This window comes from Pristiophorus japonicus, chromosome 2 (assembly GCF_044704955.1).
Source record: "Pristiophorus japonicus isolate sPriJap1 chromosome 2, sPriJap1.hap1, whole genome shotgun sequence".
Classification (NCBI taxonomy): Eukaryota; Metazoa; Chordata; class Chondrichthyes; family Pristiophoridae; genus Pristiophorus; species Pristiophorus japonicus.
The window spans coordinates 52,427,247-52,449,995 of NC_091978.1; the positions used below are offsets into that span (position 1 = coordinate 52,427,247).

The 22,749-nt window shown below is 45.4% G+C and overlaps 1 pseudogene; it reads left to right on the forward strand.

Moving 5' to 3' along the window:
- LOC139238375 (zinc finger protein 850-like) overlaps positions 1-22,749 on the forward strand; it is a 45,989-nt pseudogene that overhangs the window by 18,633 nt on the left and 4,607 nt on the right.

The following is a 22,749-nucleotide window of genomic DNA, read 5'->3' on the forward strand; positions in this document are numbered from 1 at the left end:
ATTAGGAAAAGGGGAGGTGCAACGAGACCTGGGTGTCATGGTACATCAGTCAATGAAAGTTGGCATGCAGGTACAGCAAGCGGTGAGGAAGGCAAATGGTATGTTGGCCTTCATAGCTCGGGGATTTGAGTATAAGAGCAGGGAGATCTTACTGCAGTTGTACAGGGCCTTGGTGAGGCCTCACCTGGAATATTGTGTTCAGTTTTGGTCGTCTAATCTGAGGAAGGACATTGTTGCTATTGAGGGAGTGCAGCGAAGGTTCACCAGACTGATTCCAGGTATGGCAGGGCTGACATATGAGGAGAGACTGGATCGACTGGGTCTATATTCACGAGTTTAGAAGGATGAGAGGGGATCTCATAGAAACATATAAAATTCTGACGGGGCTGGACAGGTTAGATGCAGGAAGAATGTTACCGATGTTGGGGAAGTCCAGAACCAGAGGACACAGTCTAAGAATAATGGGTAAGCCATTTAGAACTGAGATGAGGAGAAACTTCTTCACTGAGAGTTGTTAACCTGTGGAATTCCCTACCGTAGAGAGTTGTTGATGCCAGTTCATTGGATATATTCAAGAGGGAGTTAGATATGGCTTTTACGGCTAAAGGGGTCAAGGGGTATGGAGAGAAAGCAGGAAAGGGGTACTGAGGTGAATGATCAGCCATGATCTTATTGAATGGTGGTGCAGGCTTGAAGGGCCAAACGGCCTACTCCTGCACCTATTTTCTATGTTTCTGGAAGACATGGGGAGCTGGGACTTGTCCATGAGAATAACCGAAGGTATGAGAACTGAAATAATCCAGAGTGAGAAAGGAGTAAAGGCCCAAAAACGGAACAGTCACTTAGAGGACATTAATTAGTCTCCTCTCATCTCGTGTTTGAAGGAAAGCTGATTTATTTGACATTTGCACAGAATATTAAACTAGTCCAGCTATAAAAGTTAGCATCAGCAGAAACAAACCCCAATTGCCAGAATGAACATGGGTCAGTCCTGGATGTGATTAACAGCAGTATCCAACCCCTGCAGTCACATGTGAACTCGCTGATGTGTCAGCTTGGGATGATCGAGTAAATCTCTTCCCACACAGACAACAGGTGAACAGCCTCTCCCCAGTGTGAAATCACTGGTATACAATGAGATTATATGAACATAAGAAATAGGAGCAGGAGTAGGCCATTTGGCCACTCTAGCCTGCTCCGCCATTCAGTAAGATCATGGCTGATCTGATCTTGGCCTCAACTACACTTCCCCATAACCTTTGACTCCCTTATCATTCAAAAAGCTTAAATATATTCAATGAGGGTTGATGACTTCCTGAAGCTCTTCCGACAGTGAGAGCAATTGAATGATCTTTTATCGGAGTGAATAAGCTGGTGTTTACTAAGCTCATCCGAGCATTTAAAAGTTGTCTCCCCAGTGTGAACTCGCTGGTGTTTCCGCAGCGTTGATAACTGAATGAATCTCTTCCCATACACTGAGCAGATAATCAGCCTCACCTCAGTGTGTTGGTGTGCCAGCAGATCATTTCTGCTTTTAAAGCTCTTCTCAAAGTCAGAGCATTTAAAAAGTCTCATCAGTGTGAATTTGTTTGTGTTCAGTGAGATGGAATGACCGAGTGAATCCCTTCCCACACACAGAGCAGTTGAACGGCCTCGCCCCAGTGTGAGTGCGTTGATGAATTTCCAGCTTAGACGGGTAATTGAATCCCTTCCCACAGTCCTCACATTCCCACGGTTTCTCCATGGTGCATGTGTCCTTGTGCCTCTCCAAGTTGGACGATCAGTTGAAGCCTCGTCCACACACAGAACACGTGTACGGTTTCTCCCCGCTATGCATTGACAGTCATTTTCCAATATTCCATTGACTCTGGATCAGTTCCTATCGAGTGGAGGGTAGCCAATGTAACCCCACTTTTTAAAAAAGGAGGGAGAGAGAAAGCAGGGAATTATAGACCGGTCAGCCTGACCTCAGTAGTGGGTAAAATGATGGAATCAATTATTAAGGATGTCATAGCAGTGCATTTGGAAAATGGTGACATGATAGGTCCAAGTCAGCATGGATTTGTGAAAGGGAGATCATGCTTGACAAATCTTCTGGAATTTTTTGAGGATGTTTCCAATAAAGTGGACAAAGGAGTACCAGTTGATGTGGTATATTTGGACTTTCAGAAGGCTTTCGACAAGGTCCCACACAAGAGATTAATGTGCAAAGTTAAAGCACATGGGATTGGGGGTAGTGTGCTGACGTGGATTGAGAACTGGTTGTCAGACAGGAAGCAAAGAGTAGGAGTAAATGGGTACTTTTCGGAATGGCAGGCAGTGACTAGTGGGGTACCGCAGGGTTCTGTGCTGGGGCCCCAGCTGGTTTACATTGTACATTAATGATTTAGACGAGGGGATTAAATGTAGTATCTCCAAATTTGCGGATGACACTAAGTTGGGTGGCAGTGTGAGCTGCGAGGAGGATGCTATGAGGCTGCAGAGTGACTTGGATAGGTTAGGTGAGTGGGCAAATGCGTGGCAGATGAAGTATAATGTGGATAAATGTGAGGTTATCCACTTTGGTGGTAAAAACAGAGAGACAGACTATTATCTGAATGGTGACAGATTAGGAAAAGGGAAGGTGCAACGAGACCTGGGTGTCATGGTACATCAGTCATTGAAGGTTGGCATGCAGGTATAGCAGGCGGTTAAGAAAGCAAATGGCATGTTGGCCTTCATAGCGAGGGGATTTGAGTACAGGGGCAGGGAGGTGTTGCTACAGTTGTACAGCGCCTTGGTGAGACCACACCTGGAGTATTGTGTACAGTTTTGGTCTCCTAACTTGAGGAAGGACATTCTTGCTATTGAGGGAGTGCAGCGAAGATTCACCAGACTGATTCCCGGGATGGTGGGACTGACCTATCAAGAAAGACTGGATCAACTGGGCTTGTATTCACTGGAGTTCAGAAGAGTGAGAGGGGACCTCATAGAAACGTTTAAAATTCTGACGGGTTTGGACAGGTTGGATGCAGGAAGAATGTTCCCAATGTTGGGGAAGTCCAGAACCAGGGGTCACAGTCTAAGGATAAGGGGTAAGCCATTTAGGACCGAGATAAGGAGAAACTTCTTCACCCAGAGAGTGGTGAACCTGTGGAATTCTCTACCACAGAAAGTAGTTGAGGCCAATTCACTAAATATATTCAAAAGGGAGTTAGATGAAGTCCTTACTACTCGGGGGATCAAGGGGTATGGCGTGAAAGCGGGAAGGGGGTACTGAAGTTTCATGTTCAGCCATGAACTCATTGAATGGCGGTGCAGGCTAGAAGGGCTGAATGGCCTGCTCCTGCACCTATTTTCTATGTTTCTATGAATGGTGCAATGTATTTTCAGGTTGTGTAACTGGTTAAAGCTCTTTCCACAGTCAGTGCACTGGAACACTCTCACTCGGGTGTGTGTGTCTCGGTGCTTTTCTAGTCACACTGATGTTTGAAATCTTTTCCCATGGGCAGAACAAGCCAACATTTCTTCTCCCACAGTTGAAGGCCGATGTTATTACCTGTCAAAGCAATTTACAAAAGTCATCACTGTAACTTAGGGATTTAAATTCAGAACAGATAATTCTAGTTTCTATGGCCTCAATTTCCACATGATTTGCTCCTGATTTTTAGGAGCAACTGGTGTAGAACGGAGTATCTTAGAAATCGGAATTCTCGACATTTAGTTTGCTCCAGTTCTAGTCAGTTAGAACAGTTTCACTTTGGAACAGAATTTTTTTTTCAAAAGGGGGCGTGTCCGGCCACTTACGCCTGTTTTCAAAGTTTCGTCAGTGAAAACTTACTCCAAACTAACTTAGAATGGAGTAAGTGAAGATTTTTGTACGCTCGAAAAAACCTTGTCTACACTTTAGAAAATCAGGCGTAGGTTACAAATTAGGCATAGGGAATGAGGTGGGGGAGGGGGGAGGGGGGGGGGAAGGGAAGTCATTAAATTCTACAATCAATCCTTAGTTATACTTATACAAATATTATACAAATAAATCCAACCTGAATAAAAATTTAAAAGCAAAGAAAAGATTAAATAAACCATGTTCCTACCTGTGTGAAATAGCATCAGCCTTCGAGCTGCTGTGCTTCAGGCAGGCCTTTCATGTTGGAGACAGGCAGGGGTGTGGCACCAGTGTCTCGACGGCAGCGGCAGCAAGCTTCGAGCTGAGCTGCAGTGCTTGAGGCAGGCCTTCATTCTCTTGTGGCTGGCCGCAAAGAAGCAACACCGGACGGACCCGAGGCCATTCGACCATGGGATAACAGCGGCGTCAGTGGCTGCCGGTAGCCGAAGAATCAACACCTGACACACGCAGCTCTTTAAGGTGCTTGAGGCCATTCGGCCACGCTTTAGGGGCGGCGTCAGTGGCTCGACGGCAGCCGAAGATACAGCAGCAGCCTTCGAGCTGTGAGGGGGACTGAGGCCATTTGGACAGGGAGAGGCAGCCACATCGACAGTTTTATATTTAAATTTGCAGAATGGGTGCTGCATTGTCCACACCACATATTATGCAATGGTTTGCCATCAATTCACTGCATAGGAGAGAATTGATTAGAGCTCACCACACCAGGAACGTTGTAGCCCGTAGGTTGATGGGCAGGAGACCTTACCCACGTCGACAATATCGAACCAGGCGCTCGTACCTGGACATGAGCGAGGCTGATTGTGTGAAAAGGCTGCATTTTCGCAGAGAAGTTGTCACTGAGATCTGTGATCTGGTGAGAGCAGATTTGCAGCCCAGAAGCAGGACAACTGCCTTGTCTGTTGAAGTGAAGGTAACAGCTGCACTTTCTTTCTATGCCTCAGGATCGTTTCAGGCTACAACTGGAGATGTGTGTGCCATCTCTCAACGTGCAATACGTGCCTGCGTTTACCAGGTCACGGCTGCACTTTATGCGCGAAGGAATGACTTCATCAATTTCCCAATGACCGCACAAGCGATCCATGAGAGGGCTGTGGGCTTCTTCAGGATTGCCGGCTTCCCAAAGGTACAGGGCTGCATTGATTGTACCCACATAGCCTTGCGAGCACCTGTGGAGGAATCTGAGCAGTACCGAAATAGGAAAGGTTTCCACTCTATCAATGTGCAGCTCGTGTGTGACGACAAGCAGCGCATCATGTCAGTCGATGCGAGATACCCTGGCAGCACTCATGATGCATTCATCCTACACGACAGCGTTATATCTGACATGTTTGAGCAGCAGCCAGAAGGGCAGAGCTGGCTACTGGGAGACAAAGGGTACGGCCTGACCACCTGGTTCATGATACCCATACGCGTGACACAGACAGAAGCTGACCGTCAATACAACATGGCGCACACTGCGATGCGTAGCATCATTGAGAGGACCATTGGCATATTGAAACAGCGATTCCGATGCCTGGACCATTCCAGAGGACACTTGCAATACTCTCCTCAGATTGTCACTTCACTGTTGTGTGCTGCATGCTTTATAACTTAGCCATCATGAGGCAGCAGGAGCTGGTAGTGGAACCTGAAGACCAACGTGAGGGTCCAGTGCATGATGATAGTATTACGGAAGACCAGGATGTGGATGATAATGACAATCAGGAAAGCATGCAAGTGCCTGATGCCGAAGCACGAGGTCGGAGGAGGGCCGTCCATCGTGCCCCTTTAACGATTGCTCGAGCCTTGCGCCAGCAGCTCTTCCGTGAACGCTTCAACTACTGATGCCTGAGGGCTCTGCGACCACTTTTGCATATGGACATGTTTATTCTTTGCAGTTGTTCCTACGTTGTGTTGTGTTAATGGAACATGAAACAGTTTTAATGAAAAAATATTTTAGTGAAAAGTTAACGTCACTCTAATAAAATATTTGTTGTATCAAACTATACTTTTTAATATGACTCTTGAAGATCACTTAAAAACTTTAAGATCACTTATAAACTTGTAAAGTTACAAAACACTTTCTATGTGAAAGATGTTACACTCTGAAGAACACTTAAACTTCAGGATCATTTTTTAGATGCAAAATTAAATAAGATACAAAAAAATGTGAGAGCATTTATACTATAAGATCACTTAAAAACCATAAGATCCCTTATAAGTTGTAAAGTTACAAAACTTACAAAACAATTTCAATTTGAAAAATGCTACTACAGCTACATCAAGAACAAGAACAAAAGCAGCAAAGAAAGGCTGCAACCATGTCTCATCCATATCTCAGTGAATGTTCACTTCCTCATGGGGGTGTCATTTGATTGGCTGGGCTGTGTGTCCTTATTGCAGCAGCTACCTCAACCAGGCCCACCCTGACTGCTTGTGCCGACACTTGCATGCCCTCCCTGACGGCCTGTGCCGTCGATTGCATTCCCTCCCTAAGTTCCCGTGTCATTACTGCTATTTCTCCCGTCAGGACCGTCAACTCTTCACCTACTGCACTGACGCCACCGATGAGTGATCGGGTAAGCTCATTGGTCTCCATACCCAATGCCACAACCTGAGTCACATCTGTTGCACGCTGCATCTCAGGAGAGCGTGTCTCCAATCTCCTTCTCCTCTGCCTGGGTCTGCCTTGTGGCACCACTACACTGGGAGGCGCGGGCACGGACGGTGGGATGCTCGGTGTTGCAAGCGGCACCACTACACAGGGAGGCGTGGGCTGGGACTGGGACTGTGGGACGCTCTGTGTTCCAGATGGCAGAACTGGAGGGAGAGGCTCAGGCTGGAACGGTAGGACACTCGGTGTTCCAGACGACAGCACTCGAGTGCGAGCCGTGGGCTGGGATGTTGGACGAATGGGTGTAAACTGCTCCATGATAGCAGCATGCAACACTGGGACCCGAAGCGTCGGAATCAAAACCATAGTAGGTGGAACCAGAACCTATGCGAGAGAGAGGCGCAGGCTCGAACGGTAGTGCACTGACTGTAGAAAGCTGCATTATACCAGCAGCACCACTGGGACCCGCAACATCGGAAACGAAACCATGGAAGGTGGAACCAAGACCTATGCTAGGGGTTGAAACTCTGATGCCCCTTGATGGGGGCTCATAAACATTAAATTGGAAGCTCTCCCCTGCAGACACTTCAGTCATCGCTGCCATCATCCAGTCTGGATCGTCCGCAGCTGGTTGTACTGGTTCTTGTTCTGTACCTTCAGGATCCTCAGGGTTGGCAGCAGCAGCATCGTCATCATCATCATCATCATCATCATCATGTTCTGCAAAATACATCAGAACAGTCAAATGCTTAACAGCAAGGGAAGGGGGCTGGATGGGTGGCATGAATACTCTCACACATAGCAGGCCAGGCAGCAGGTCGATTTAAAGGGCCATGATGCATTTTCAGGACTTGCCCTCTTCCTCGCGTGCGGGCCCAGCTTGTGCTGTACCGATTGCTTTTCTCCATGTACGACTCATCATAGCAGCTACCCTTTGTTCCAAGGGTGTCAGTGGATGCAGATTGGGCACGCCTCCTCCTGTCCGAGTTGCGCCTCTTTTGTTGTGGGCCAATTTCTTCTGCAAAGAGTAAAATATAACTTTTTACAGAGTGTGTCAGTCTGCAAGGTGGGACATACAGATAGCCAGGTTACACTTACGATTAAATTAAAAATGGGAAATATTACTTACACTAACTACTTGACCAAGGTCGTGCCATTTCTTTTTACACTGACTTCCAGATCTCAGGGTATGCACTACGACGCAGTAATCTTCTGCAACTTGGTTCCAGCGTTTCTTCATTTCTTTTGGTGGCACTTTTATGCGACCTCTGTTGCTGGTATCTAGCTCCTGCCATCTCTGCTCAATTACGTTGACTAATATCTCCACTTCCTCATGCAAGAAATTCTTTGTTCTTGGTGGACGTTGATCCATTGCAAAGTTGAATTGGCACTCTTATTTCTCCAAACACACAGTCCTTAATTTGCATGCACCAATGCATCACCGGTTCTGCAAGTTTAGCAGTGAAAAGCTGAACTCACTGATTTCAGCAGGTGATTTATTCAGCAGTGCTGCTAAAAGCACTCCCTCACACACAGAAATATCAAAAAAAAATTAAATTACAAGCCTTTGCAGGGGTCCAAGAAACAAATCTTCACTTTTTCTGCAGTCCTTTTAAAAATGGCCGAGTGCCAATGTTTGTGTGAGACTGCTCATGTGCGCACGCTCCAACGCGCACGCGCAGGGTTGCCGGCACCACGAAGGCTAATTTAAATTGTACCCGCCCCCTGCTACTTAGAAAATCGGCGCGAGTGTTAGGCTCCGCCCCCTGCTGCGAAGAGCGCGCCGCGCCAAGCAGACATCAAGCTCCAAGGAGCTCGAGAATATCGGACTTTTTTTTAGGTGCAGTTTTCGGCGCGAAAAACAGGCGCCCAGTTCGGAGGTGCGCCGCTTTCGCCGCGGGACGAAACTTGGGGCCTATGGAACATTCTTTCCCCTCTTGTCACATAGAATGACTTGGATTGTAAAGGACAGAAACAGGCCATTCCACCCAAATGGTCCATGCCGGTTTATGCTCCACATGAGCCTCCTCCCATCTGTCATCTCATTCTATCAGCAAATCCTCCTATTCATTTCTTCTATCTAGCTTATCCTCCTATTCCCGCTGTGAATGGTGCGATGCTTTTTCAGGCTGTGTAACTGGTTAAAGCTCTTTCCACAGTCAGTGCACTGGAACACTCTCACTCGGGTGTGTGTGTCTCGGTGCTTTTCCAGTCACACTGATGTTTGAAATCTTTTCCTACAGATAGAACGGACAAACATTTCTCCTTCCACATTCAAAGGCTAATGATATTCAGGTCCTGATGAATCAAGTGACTCTGTCAGATCTTGACGGGATGTTTGGTTTGAGTTTCCCATCTGGAAATCCTTTCCTTTTAACACCCTGTAAAAGGAGTTTACAAAAGTCATCCTGTAAGTACAGGATAGAAATTCATAACAGACAATTCTAGTTTCTATGGAACATTATTTCCTCTCTTGTTCCCTCAAAGCTGTACATCCCTATCCCACATACTCTACTGAAATACAAATCCATCACACCATCTCAAACATTTCATTCCTCTGCTCCCAGTTTTCTCCCTCCCTCTGCTCTGATGGGGTTCAGTTCTTCACCCCCTGTGTGCAGAGTGAGAATAAAATCAATGAGTTAAAGATTTTCTCTCCTGGTCACTGGGACCCTGAAGCCCCATCCACTCTTTGTTCCTGCCCCAAGATGGCCATGCATGCGCCCTGCTACACGTGGAACCATTCCGTCTTTCCTCCACCAAGATGGCGGCGCGTAACCTGGGCCTTTCACTGAGAAAAAGCCTCACAGCCGACGTCCGCTGGATCTCATTCGGGTCCTGAGGCCATTCTCCAGCTTTATAAACCGTGCGGCCTACCTGCATTTTATTAATCTCCCAACCCCGCTCCCACTGACCTGCAGCTCCGACCGAGCAGATCCTCTTCCGCGCCTGCACGCTGGGCTCCTGACATCCTCCCCAGAAAACTTTAAAGCAGAATCTGGTTTGTCTCCCAGCAATTCCAGTTCTGAGAAAGGGTCATCGACCTGAAACGTTAACTCTGTTTCTCTCTCCACAAATGCTGCCTGACCCACTGAGATTTCCAGCATTTTCTGTTTTTATTTCAGATTCCAGCATCTGCAGTATTTTGCTTTTGTATTAATGCCGAAGCTGCCTGGTCACATTGCACTTGGTATGCTGCGTATAGTTCTGGTCACCGTGATATAATGGGAGCCATCTTGGTCTTACTGGCAATCCAGAAGAAAGCAACAAGCTCTGATCCATGGTGTTAGAGGGAAGAGTTACAATGTACACAAGAGTGTAATCAGTCAAATACTGACACAAGCCAAAGAAAGAGACATTAGGACAGGTGACCAAAAGCTTGGTCAAAGATCTTGGGGCCTAGTCAACAAGGTACAGCCATGAATGGGGATTGCACAAGAGGTAGGAGTTGGCAGGGGTCCCAGAGGGTTGTAAGGCTAGAGGATGAGAATTTTAAAGGCTGAAGCCACTAAAATAGAAAGCAGTCTTCCCACAGAATGTGACTCACTACTAACAGGAAGAATGTTACTTTAACTACTAAAGGTGCAGAAAGGTGTGACATTATGTTAGTTTGTGGCTTAGCTGGTAACACCCTCGCCTGAGTCAGAAGGGTTGTTGGTTAAGTCCCACTCCAGAGACTTCAGCACTACACTGTCAGAGGTGTCGTCTTTCAGATGAGACGTTAAACTGAGGTCCTGTCTACTCTCTCGGGTGGACATTAAAGATCTGCTTCGTAGAAGAGCAGGAAAGTTATACCCCGTGTCCTGGCCAAAATACATCCAACAATCAACATCACTAAAAAAGATTATCTGGACAGTATCACATTGCTGTTTGTGGGAGCTTGCTGTGCGCAAATTGGCTGCCTCATTTCCTACATTACAACAAAAAGTAATAGCTGTAAAACGTTTTGGGAAGTCCAGGTGGTCGTGAAAGGCGCTCCATAAATGCAAATCTTTTGTTCTCTAAATATCACAAACAGATGCATAATGAGGAGAAATCAATGCCTGTACTTTTAACTAACAGCGACATGGAAAGAGAGAAATTAATGACCTTTAAACACCTAGTTCACTTGGCACTGGACTGTCTGAAACTCAGAATAGGAGCTCCAGGGAAACACAATACTTACAATGGCGGATGCCCTTACCCAGATTGCTCCGTGCGGTGGAATACTCCCTATCTGCATGCGCAGCCGTGGGAAGGGCTGGTCCCCGGAGACCGCCTCCCTGCGTGGAGCATGCACGGTGCGCCCGCCCCCCCCCCCCACCCCGCCGAGCGCGTCCTCAGCAACACCAAGTGCGGGTCTCAGGCCCCGAGTCAGAGCCGCCAGACATGCAGCCAGGGCCCTGGCACCAGGAAACCCAGGGGGCAGCGCCTCCCCCCACACAAGGAAAACAACAGCTTGCATTTATACAGCAGGCCCAGCAATTCTGGGCCGCTCTGTATCGGGATGGGCGCTGGATACAGAAGTCGGTCCCTGGCCTCCTGTGTAGGTTTGCTTGTTGCATCAGTTTGAGCTGCAGTGGGGATGGAGGAGAAGCTGCTAGGTTCTGCTGAGCCCAGTCAACCAACAATTTCCCATGTGGGACTGTCCAGGGAGGTGGATTCTGGGGAAGATTAGTTTGTTAAACAGACACTGTGTGCACAATGTAAAAAAGTTTGTTTCAGGAACAAGTGTGTTGCACCAACGGCAATTTCGCTAGTCATGTGACTAGTAGTTGCCTGCGATGGTTCCTGAGTTAAATATAAAATTACACACTGGACAATGACAGTACCGTTAATGTCCGTTTAATGTAGAAAAGGTACAAGACTCACTACTTTATAATTCCCCGATACAGAAGAAGTACAAGATATACTCTATAGTTCCTGTCGAAATCTCGACTCCTAATTTAACTTAAAAAAAAAATGAAACTCTGACATAAACAGCTCGGTAGATGTTCCTTTAATAGATTTACTTGCTGCAAGGAAAAGTCTCAGAGTCAAAGGCTCAGCGAAGACTTCTATAGTGATACAAAAACACATTATCTTTATACAGAAGAACAAACAAAGAAATGATAGTTCCATCACGTGTATCAGTTCTGCCCTTGTGGTCAGAAAATACAGATAAGGAGTTCTTCAATCACTTAATTAACATTACATCCTTGTTTTAATTCTCTACATATCTATACAGCCTTTATCTAATACTTCTAAGGTTTAGCACAGCGACAGTTATTAGCGGGGAGTATAATTCTAACAGGACATATCCTGACATTCTTTCTGTTAGGGAGGGTAAATTCAAGGTTCCCTCACTTACACAGATGGCTCCTGCTTTACTAAATTAGTTGGCTATCAGTCAAGGTTGGTATGTTTATGCAGAAACAGGCTGTCTGCTGCAGGGGCTTCTGGGAGAACTGAGACTCCATTTTGTTTTATTACAAAAGGGTACATTTTAATTTCCACAGTTCCCCAATACAGAAGAAGTACAAGAGTCACTACTATACTCTATTTAACTTTGCAGAAAGATATTCCAAAGGGGTGTTCCTTTCCACTCAAAATACTAACTCTTTTTAATTCTACAGAAAGGCATTCCAAAGGGGTGTTCCTTTCCATTCAAAATACTAACTCTGTTTAACTCTGCAGAAAAGGTGTTCCTTTCCGCTCAAAATACTCTCATAGTTACCCAATACGGGTGATCAATCTGGTCCTGACACTGTTCCTTCAAGGGTCTCTCCCCTGGTCCCTCCTTCTGTCGAGTGTTGGTCCTAGGTTTTCGCTCCGGACTGTCCGAGCTTGTCTATCTTTATACCTTTTTTCCCCTCAGTTAACCATGTGTATTGCTATTAATTGCCTGCTTGTTTTTACAAGAAATTCAGAGACACTCTGCTGTTATCGCAACCTGTCTCTTGCCTCCAAGAGTTATTACCAACTCGGAGTCTTCCTAACTGTGTGTAAACCTTAATTGATCAAGATAAGTCTCATCTTATCACCCCCTGCTGTTACCACAGCTGGTCCTGTTACGGTAACCCCCTCCTGTCCGTTGGCCTTCAGTCTGTTATTCCTACACCTGACCTTTTGTTAGGTCATTAACAATTGCCGGAACTTTGTTAATTGGCATTCAGTATTTACACACTATCTCTTACCCAGGGTGACTCCTTTGAATTTGGCTTCATTATCCTGCTGCTTTCCCTGCAGTTTTACAACCGTACCTCATCCCTTATCCCATTCACCCTGAGGTTAATGCCTGCTTGTTTTTTGTGCAAGAGAGTTTATTAATTCAGACCTGGAGTCTAAAAAAACTAACTTCTTAATCCTTTCTGATATTTCCACAAGTATTTCTGTGGAGACTTTTAATCCATTTTACATATACAATTTTTCTTAACTTCATTTTTGGAATGTGGGCATCGCGAGCGAGGCCAGCATTTATTGCCACTTCCCAGTTGCCCGTTGAGAAGGTGCTGGTGAGCTGCTGCCTCGAACTGCTGCAGTCCATCTGGTGAAGGTCCTCCCCCAATGCTGTTGGGTAGAGAGTTCCAGGAGACTGTGACTTGGAGGGGAACTTGGGGGAGATGGTGTTCCCTTCCCTTCAGGTCGTGGGTTTGTGAGGTTCTGTCAAAGTTCTAGTCAAGTTGCAGATGTCTAAGGTCCCTCTCCTTTGCTCCCTCTCCCTCCCTCCTCTCTCCTCCCATAGAGGCCAGAGTATTGTGTAGGCGGCTTCCCTTCCCTGAAGGACATTAGTGACCAGTTGGGTTTTTACAATAATCCAGCAGCTTTCATGGTAATTCGTTCTGTTGCCGGCCCCACAAATGACCTGCTCATAGTCCCTTTTCCTGTTTTAAATTCATTTTACAGGGTATTAGAAAGGGAGGATTTGCAGATGGCAAGCTCAAACCAAACATCACATCAAGATCTGACAGTCACTCGATTCACGGACCTGAATATCATCGTTCGCTGAACATGGAAGCAAAAAGCACCATTCACATCGGGGAGAAACCGTACACGTGTTCTGTGTGTGGACGAGGCTTCAGCCAATCATCCAACCTGGAAAGACACAAACATGGTCACACCCGGGAGAGGCTGTTCATCTGTTCTGAGTGTGGGAAGGGATTCACTAATTCATCTCACCTGCTGACACACCAGCGAGTTCACACTGGGGAGAGGCCGTTCACCTGCTGCGTGTGTGGGGAGGGATTCACTCAGTCATCCCACCTACTGAGACACCAACATGTTCACACTGATGATAGACCTTTTAAATGTTCTGACTGTGAGAAGAGCTTTAAAAGCAAAAGGCATCTGCTGAGACACCGGCGAGTTCACACTGGGGAGAGACCATTCACTTGCTCCGAGTGTGGCAAGAGATTCACTCAGTCATCCACCCTGCTGAATCACCAGCGAGTTCACAGTGACGAGAGACCTTTTAAATGCCCAGACTGTGCGAAGTGCTATAAAAGTTCCGGGGAACTGACAAGCCATCAACGTGTTCACACTGACGAGAGGCCGTTCAGGTGCTCTCACTGCGGGACTGGGTTCAGGCGATCATCTGAACTCACTGTACACCAGCGCACTCACACTGGGGAGAGGCCGTTCACATGCTCCATGTGTGGGAAGGGATTCACTCAGTCATTTGATCTTCGGATACACCAGCGGGTTCACACTGGGGAGAGGCCGTTCAACTGCTCTGAGTGTGGGGAGGGATTCACTCAGTCATCCACCCTGTTCAGACACCAGCGAGTTCACACTGGGGAGTGGCCGTTCATCTGCTCTGAGTGTGGGGAGGGATTCGCTCAGTCATCCATGCTGCTCAGACACCAGAGAGTTCACACTGGGGAGAGGCCGTTCACATGCTCTGAGTGTGGGAAGGGATTCACTCAGTCATCCACGCTGCTCAGACACCAGCGAGTTCACATTGGGGAGAGGCCATTCACATGCTCTGGGTGTGGGAAGAGATTCACTCAGTCATCCGACCTTCTAATACACCAGCGAGTTCACACTGGGGAGAGGCCATTCACCTGCTCAGTGTGTGGGAAGGGATTTACTCGTTTATCCTACCTGCTGAAACACCAGCAAGTTCACAAGTGATTGGAGGGGCTGGATTCTGCTGTTATTACTGCTGTTAATCACATCTAGTACTGAACCATGTTCACTCTGACGGGGTTTGTTTCTACTGATGTTAAACTCCAGCCCAGTTCTAGGAGTATTAATATTCTGGATATATGTGAAATAAATCAGCTTTGTTTTAAACACATTGCTGTGTTTAGCATCACCTGGCTGGAGCTCCGAAAGGACAATCTGCGGGGAGGATCGTACGGTGGGAACAGAACTTCAGCCTGGACACAGTCCTTCAGGGCCACACTGAGAGGGGCAAATGGCACTTTGCTGTCAGTGAAGAGAAACGAGAAAGACCAAAGTTGCTGTGTGGGTTAATCTTTTGAGGCGTGCAAGAAAAATGGCCCAACTGCTCTCTTCATGGTTCAGAGCTCTTAGGCACGGAACAGAAGGCTCCTTTTGAAATAAACCCCAGTGCTTTGCTTTTTTAAGTGGCCTGCGTCACTACTTTTAGTGATTTGTGTATCTGTACCTCTAGATCGCATCGCTCCTCTTTCCCATGTAGACTCTCATTTTCAAAGTCTTGTGTGGCCTCCTTATTCTTCCTAACAAGATACAATGCCTCACTGATCTATGGTGAAATTCACTTGCCAATCACATGCCCATTCTGCAAATTTCTTAATTTTGTTGCAATTTGGTGTCATCTACAAATTTCAAAATTATACTTCTGATTCCCGAGTCAAAATTGTTTATGAAAATGGTGAACAACAGTGGTCCCAGCACCGATCCCTGTGGAACACCACTCCCACCTTTTGCCAGTCTGAGTAGCTACTCCTAACCCCTACTCTCTACTTTCTGTTTTGTAACCAGCTTGCTATAAGAAACATAAGAAATAGGAGCAGAAGGAATAGGAGCCATAAACTCATTGAATGGCGGTGCAGGCTAGAAGGGCCGAATGGCCTACTCCTGCACCTATTTTCTATGTTTCTATGCTATCCAAGGAGGTGCAGACCTCAGTTAGGGAACTGAGTAAAAAGCATAGAATAATAATCATGGGGGATTTTAACTACCTTGTTATTAATTGGACAGAAAGTTAGGTAAAAGAAATAAGGGAAAGCAGTTCCTACAATGTTTACAGGACTCCTTTCTAATCCAATATGTAAAAAGCCCAACACGAGAGGATTCGCTTTTGGATCTAGTAATGGGGAATGAACCGGAGCAGATAAGAGAAGTAAAAGTAGGGGAATATCTAGGCAATAGTGACCATAATATAATATGCTTTAAGATAATTATAGAGAAAGACATGAGTATGAAGAAAACCAAGTTAATACATTGGCGAAAAGCTGATTTTGAGGGGCTGAGAATATAACTTGGGAAGATAAAATGGGCAACAATATTGGCAAACAACGATGTAGAACAACAATGGGAAACATTTAAAATGGTGTTCAACAGAGTACAGGAAAAATATATTCTGCTAAAAGGAAAGAACAGACTACTAAACACTAATGAGACTCAATGAATGAATAAAGACATACAGGAACAATTGAGGGTAAGGAAAGAGGCATACATTAAGTACATAGACAATACATAAGTACATAGATGATAAGGGAGACTATGAAAAGATTAGGAGAGAAGTCAAAAAAACAATTAGGAAGGCAAAGAGGAACTATGAAATTAAATTATCAAGGAACATAAACCAAAATAGTAAAATCTTTTACAGGCACATCAATAAAAAAAGTAAGATTGGATGGGAAATAGGACCATTAAAGGATAGATGGGATAATGCCACAGGTAATGATAGAGAGATGGCAGAAATATTAAATAATTATTTCGCTTTGGTATTTACCAGGAGGATCGAACAGGTGGACATGACATTGGATGATGAGATAAGTGTATTTAAAATAAAAAATTGTTATATTAAATAAACTAATCACATTCAAAGAGGATAAAACCCCTAGTCCGGATGGATTGCATCCATGCAATGGACGGAAGAGATAGCAGAGGCATTACTACACATTTAATAATTTGTTAGAAAAAGGTGTAGTGCCAGAGGACTGGTGGATAGCTAACATAATACCTATATTTAAGAAGAGGGATAGAACATGTCCAGGGCATTATAAACCAGTCAGCTTAACATTGGTGGTAGGAAAAAATAAAGGAATTCATACCAAAGGACAGAATAGAAGAACATCTAGAAACAAAAAGTATAATAATGGAGTTTGAAAGGGAAAGTCTTGCTTGACCAACTTTGTTGAATTTTTTGAAGTAACAGAAAGAGTGGACAATGGTAATGCTGTAATTTACCTAGATCTTCAAAAGGCCTTCAATAAGGTACCTCATAATAGACTAATGAATAAGTTTAGAGAATGCAGAATCAGAGGACAAGTAGCAGAATGGATCGCTAGCTGGCTTCAAGACAGAAAGCAGAGAGTGGGAGTAAAGAGTAGCTATTCACAGTGGCAGAAGGTGGGTAGTGGTGTTCCACAAGGATCAGTGCTGGGACCACTGCTTTTCACAATTTACATAAACAATTTAGACTTTAGAATCAAAAGCACAATTTCTAAATTTACGGATGACACCAAATTGGGGGGGGGGATGGTAGTCAATACTGAGGAGGACTGCAACAAATTACAGGAGAACATTAATAAACTTGCAGAATGGACAAATAATTGGCAAATGAAGTTCAACACATAAATGTGAGGTAGTACATTTTGGTAGGAAGAATAGGGAGGTCGCTTATTCCTTAAAGGGTGTGCGTCTAGACCGGGTAGAGGAACAAAAGGGTTTCGCAGTACAAATACACCAATTACTAAAAGTTGCGCCACAGGTTAGCAAGGTCATAAAAAAGAAAAACAAGCACTCGGGTTTATTTCTAGTGGGATAGAATTGAAAAGTAAGGAAGTTATGTATCGAACCTTGGTTCGACCACACTGCGTGCAGTTCTGGTCGCTATATTATAAAAAGGATATAGAGGCACTGGATAGGTTGCAGAGAAGATTTACAAGGATGATACCAGAAATGCAAGGGTATACCTATCAGGAAAGGATGAACAAGCTGGGTCTCTTTTCTCTTGAAAAAAGAAGGCTGAGGGATGACCTAACAGAGGGTTTTGATAGAGTCGATACAGAGAGAATGTTTCCACTTATGGGGAAGAGCATTACTACAGGCCATCAATATCAGATAGTCAACAAGAAATCCAATAGAGAATTTAGAAGAAACTTCTTTACCCAAAGAGTGGTGAGAATGTGGAACTCGCTACCACAGGGAGTGGTTGAAGCAAATTGTATCAATGCATTTAAGGGGAGGCTAGACAAGCATATGAGTAAGAAGGGAGTAGAGGATTATGTTGACAAATTTAGACGAGGAAAGATGGGAGGAGGCTCAAAGGAAGCATAAACACCGGCATGGACTGGTTGGGCCAAATGGCCTGTTTCTGTGATGTATACCCTACATATGTAATAACTATATGTAAGATCTAGAAGATCACCAAATTCAGGCCATGTGGAGTGAAGGACCAGGCAGCAGAATGGAGGGAAAGATCATCATCATAGGCGGACGCTCGAAACGAGGATGACTTGCTTCCACGTCAAAAAAGGATAAGTTCACAGGTGTTCCAATGAAGGACCTAAAATTCCAGGTCCTGGACTACATCCTGAAGGGTGGAAGATGTCTGTTTGTGGATTTTTTTTAACATGTGGTGGCCTTTGCACACCAGTCACCACACAGGCTTGACAGAGCTGGGTCTTGGTCCAGTGGCAAGGGTTACCCAAGACCGTACATACTGCACACACAGTGCACCAGTGGTGGAGGGATGGATATTGAGTCCTGTGGCAGGGGCGCTGATGAAGTGGATTTCTCTGTCCCGTGTCTTTCGAGGCATTGCTGGTGACGTTTTTCACCTCTTTCCAGCTTTTTAAAAAAAAAATCGTATTGCCTGTTTATTAAAGCCATTAATAGCCTGTCAGGTAGGTCACACAATAAAAGAGGGCTTGTAGGTTTCTGTCAGAATAACAGGCCCGAACTCGAGTTAGAAAACATTTAGCAATTAATCCACACTGGGCGGGGCCTGAGGTGCAAGTTAGTAACGTTAGATTGGTGGCCAGCATACTTCACACCAGGGCTGAGAACCCAGGTACTTGGGTTTCTCTGTAATTTATTGACGAATTTTGTTCATTGCCCAGTCTCAATTGGACTGGCGGGTCAACTTGCCATCCGGCGGGGTCCCTAAAGGACGGCTTGCTACACAGGGGTCCTTCCGTCCAGCCGTGGGGATCTGGGGTGGAGAGTGTTGCACGGAGCAGTCGTGTGCAATCGTTTTTAAGCACCTTTCCAGACTCCAAGGCCAGGAGTGATGATTGCAGCCCAGAGGAGTCCACAGGCCATGTATATATGCAGCCCCTGTACTGTTACCAGAAGGGTCTTCTCAACTTTTTCTTATACTTTAGCCCCACGTTCCTAATCTTTGGCTGCCCGGTGAGGGGCGGGGGTGGATAAGTTTTAAGAACATAAGAAATAGGAGTAGGAGTAATCCATTTGTCCCTCAAGCCTGCTTATCCATTCAGTAAGATCATGACTGATCTGATCTTGGCCTCAACTCCGCTTTCCTGCCCACTCCCCATAACCCTTGACTCCCCTATCATTCAAAATCTGTCTATCTCCACCTTAAATATAATCAATGATCGAGCCCCTCAACAAGTCTCTAGGGTAGAGAATTCCAAAGATTCACGAACCTCTGAGAGAAGAAATTATTCCTCATCTCCGTTTTAAATGGGCGACCCCTTATTCTGAAACTATGCCCCCATTCTAGATTCCCCCACGAGGGGAAACATCCTCTCTGCATCTACCCTGTCCAGCCTCCTCTGAATCTTACACGTTTCAATAAGATCACCTCTCATTCATCTCAACTCCAATGAGTATAGGCCCAACCTGGTCAACCTTTCTACATAAGACACCCCTTCATCTCAGGAATCAACCTCGTGAACCTTCTCTGAACTGCTTCCAATGCAAGTATATCCCTCCTTAAATAAGGAGACCAAAACTGTACGCAGTACTCTAGATGTGGTCTCACCAATGCCTTGTACAGTTGTAGCAAGACTTCTGCTTTTATACTCTATCCCCCTTGGGGACCTCATGGAAACGTTTAAAATTCTGACGGGGTTAGACAGGTTAGATGCAGGAAGAATGTTCCCAATGTTGGGGAAGTCCAGAACCAGGGGACACAGTCTAAGGATAAGGGGTAAGCCATTTAGGACCGAGATGAGGAGGAACTTCTTCACCCAGAGAGTGGTGAACCTGTGGAATTCTCTACCACAGAAAGTTGTTGAGGCCAATTCACTAAATATATTCAAAAAGGAGTTAGATGAAGTCCTTACTACTAGGGGGATCAAGGGGTATGGCGAGAAAGCAGGAATGGGGTACTGAAGTTGTATGTTCAGCCATGAACTCATTGAATGGCGGTGCAGGCTAGAAGGGCCGAATGGCCTACTCCTGCACCTATTTTCTATGTTTGCAATAAAGGCCAACATTCCACTTGCCTTCCTGATTACTTGCTGTACCTGCATACTAACTTTTTATGTTTCATGAACAAGGACCCCCATATCCCTCTGAACTACAGAATTTTGTAATCTCTCTCCATTTAAATAATAATGTTTTTTTATTCTTCCTACCAAAATGGATAACCTCACATTTTCCCACATTATACTCCATCTGCCAAATTTTTGCCCAGATTCTTTGTGTCCTCCTCACAATTTGTTTTCCCACCTATCTTTGTATGTTGGAGGATCTTCTCCTCGACCTGCTCTTTGGGCCTGGCTGAAACAGCAATTTGTAGGTCCAGGATGGGCAGTGCCCATGAGGGAGGTCGCTCTGGCTGCCTGCCTCTCTTCCGCAGTGTTATCCGTGCCCGAGTGGCCCTGGAGAGGGAGCAGGCGGTGTCCACCGGTACGCTTGATACATTCTGTGACTGGTGGGTACCTGAGGTTAAAGAGGCGATAATCGAACCTCACATTCACATAATGATTTTTTGAAGATGCATTTGACTTGCTTATTTAATTTTGAAAGACTTCAGAATTTTGCTGTGTGATGACGGTTTAGTTTAAAGGTGGAGTGATATTTCTTTCTAAATATTCTATTCTAGCCCTCCACCACCAGTTTAAAACACTCTGCGCTACTGACTAAGAAGGTCCCAAGTTCAATCCTTGATCTGTGCTGTTAGTTGATCTCTGACAAAGCAGAGTTCAGAGCTATAATTGTCCTCAGTACCAAGAGTAAAAATCAGCCATTGCCCCTGCTTTTGATGGCGATCCATTGTCCTCAAATGGGAAGTGTGTGGATGTAAATTGAGGACAGGTTTGGACTCGGCTGTGATGCCGACCACAGTGGAAATCCTGCTGACTCTCACTGAGTCAGCTGATGGTGAGGCACTGGAGGTTAACTAATGTCCGTGAATTTGCAACCAGCCAAATTTAGCACCTTCTGGAGAACATCCCAATGGTCTAATGGATTTTGATTTTAGACAGTAAGGATGGAGGGAGAGTGTGTAGAATGGCGAATTTACACCTTAGGAGGGATAGGAGAATAAAGAATGCTCCATAGAAACTAGATTTGTCTGTTCAGAATTTCTATCCTGCACTTAAAGTAGCGACTTTTGTAAAGACCATTTTCAGGGTATTAGAAGGGGAGAATCTGCAGATGGGAAACTCAAAGCAAAATCTGACAGAGTCACTCGATTCATCAGTTCCTGAATATCATTGGTCTTTCGATATAGAAGGGAATAGTACCAATCACAGCGGGGAGAAACAGGACACATGTTCTGTGTGTGGAAGCACCTTCAACTAATCGTCTAGCCTATGAGACTCATGCACCAACCTGAATCAACAGTGTGAATGTGGGAACGGATTCAGTTTCCAGTCTGAGGTGGAAACTCATGGATACAGTCACAACGGGCAGAGGCCGTTCATAGAATCAGAGAAATGTACAGCACCAGAAGGAAGCCATTTCGGCCCATTGTGTCTGCGCTGGCTGACAAGGAGCTATTCAGCTAATCCCACTTTCGAGCACTAGGTCCGTAGCCATGTAGATTACGGCACTTCAAGCGCTCCTCCAAGTACTTTTTAAATGTGGTGTGGGTTTCTGCCTCTACCATCCTTTCAGGCAGTGAGTTCCAGACCCCCACCACCCTCTGGGTGAAACAAATTCCACTCAAATCCCCTCTAAACCTCCTACCAATTATTTTAAATCTATTCTCCCTAGTTGTTGACCCCTCTGCTAAGGGAAATAGGTCCTTTCTATCTACATTATCTAGGCCCCTCATAATTTTGTACACCTCAATAAGGTCTCCCCTCAGCCTCCTCGGTTCCAAAAAAGAACAAACCCAGCCTATCTAATCTTGCCTCAAAGCTAAAATTCCCCAGCCCAGGCAATATCATCGTAAATCTTCTCTGTATCCTCTCTAGTGCAATCACATCTTTCCTGTAATGCGGTGACCAGAACTGCATGCAGTGCTCTATAACTGTGGCCTAATTTGTGTTTTATACAGTTGAAGCATAACCTCCCTGCTCATGTATTCTATATCTCAGCTAATAAAGGCAAGTATTCCGTATGCCTTCTTAACCAGCTTACCTACCTAGCCTGCTACCTTCAGGGATCTGTGGACAAGCACTCCAAGGTCCCTGTGTTCCTCTATACTTCTCAGTGTCCTACCATTTACACTTCTCAGTACCATTTAATGCATATTCCCTTGCCTTGTTAGCATTCCCCAAATGCATTCCATTACACTTCTCAGGATTGAATTCCATTTGCCACTGATCTTGCCCACCTGACCAGTTCATTGATATCTTGCTGCAGTCTACCTGCTTTCCTGCTCACTATCAACCACACAACCAATTTTTGTATCATCTACAAACTTCTTAATCATACCCCCTACATTCAAGTCTAAACCCACTGGAAACAGCCTTCCAGTCACAAAAACACCCATCAACCATTACCCTTTACTTTCTGCCTCTGAGCCAATTTTGATCCAACAAATGACATCCTTTGTGACTGCGACAAAGGCAAACTATCCCTTCTCATCCTTCTTGACTTGTCTGCAGCCTTTGACATGATTGGCCACTCTATCCTTCTCCAACGCCTCTCCACTATCGTCCAGCTGAGTGGGACAGCACTTGTCTGGTTCCATTCTTATCTATCTAATCATTGCCAGAGAATCACC